The sequence below is a fragment of the Budorcas taxicolor genome, chromosome 8 (genome assembly GCF_023091745.1).
Source record: "Budorcas taxicolor isolate Tak-1 chromosome 8, Takin1.1, whole genome shotgun sequence".
In the NCBI taxonomy this organism is placed as follows: domain Eukaryota; kingdom Metazoa; phylum Chordata; class Mammalia; order Artiodactyla; family Bovidae; genus Budorcas; species Budorcas taxicolor.
Genome location: NC_068917.1, coordinates 3,454,750 through 3,455,966, shown reverse-complemented (window position 1 = coordinate 3,455,966; position 1,217 = coordinate 3,454,750). Strand labels below are relative to the sequence as shown.

At 55.9% G+C, this 1,217-nt stretch overlaps 1 pseudogene; it reads right to left on the bottom strand.

Moving 5' to 3' along the window:
- Positions 1 to 343: 343 nt before the first annotated feature.
- LOC128052925 (uncharacterized) lies at positions 344 to 462 on the bottom strand (annotated as a pseudogene).
- Positions 463 to 1,217: the final 755 nt, after the last annotated feature.

The window sequence follows — 1,217 nt, the reverse complement described above, 5'->3', positions numbered from 1 at the left end:
CTGTCTTAGCAGATACTTCCTGGCACAAAATAGAAACTAGCTATTGAGATAAGGAATCATGACTGATGTGTAAATAAGGGCACAGTGCTAATCTAATTTTAAAAATACCTAATGATATGAGCATGTCATTTTGTGTTTTACATGTACTGAAAAGTGGTCATGTCCTCATAGCATGTATGTATAGTTGGAAAGTAGCCTGGATGTTTGGGTGCTTATTGTGGTTGAAGGTATATTGTTGTTAGTTTCATTTTCTGGGCAAAGAAATGGGAAAATCAGGGGCAGGTGGGTTTTGCAGGGCCAGCCGTGCCTGGAGCCCACAGACAAAAGGAGAGGGGAGGCAAAAAGACCACAGCACCCGATATTCCCAAGCAGTCTCACATCCAAGTACTAACCAGGCCCGACCCTGCTTAGCTTCCAAGATCAGATGACATCGGGTCTGTTCAGGGTGGTATGGTTGTAGACAGAGGCAGCTGCCACCAGGCACCCTGAAAGCCCTGTGCTGCACCTCCATTTTGCTCTGACCTGTCTGCTGGTCAGGAGAGCCGGGCACACTTCTCCCCTTACCGCAATCTGTACATGAGCCAAAGGACCCACCACCGAACTCCAGCCAGCCAGGGCCAGCAGCCCGGAGGCCGGCTGAAGCCACCCCACCCCCACACACTACCACCCCTGGCCATCACCTGGGCCTGGAAGGCTTCTGGGACCCAGAGTAGGCGCCCAGGCATGCGTGCGGGGGCTGGGGGGGGGTGGTTGGGTGAGGGGTCTGGAAGTCTCCACACTCTCCCAGCCTGGGCCTCTCCAGGCCCATCCCCGCTAGGCTATTCCAACCCCCACCATCCCATTCACTGCTCAGGAGGTGTCTGGCTTGGCGGCCTGCAGCTGCCTGTAACCCGCGGTCCTATGAGGCTGCTGTGGGCCAAAGCCCAGCCCAGCCCAGTCTGGAGTGCCCATCCTGCCTGGCACCTGCCTGGTGCCTAAATGTTCCAGGAGCCACCAGCGTGGTCGACTGGAGAACATCAGCCCTGCCCCTTCACCCTACAGAGGCCCCCCTTACCCCAAGCCCCCTCCAAGCACAGGGCCTTACTGAGAGAATAGACGAGTGGCATGCAGGCACACGGACAGTCACTTGCATGCACCCACACCAAGTGAGACAGCCGGCCAGAACAATTTCATCAGCCAGAGCCAGAATCATAGCACCTGTGAGAGGCCAGGGGTGA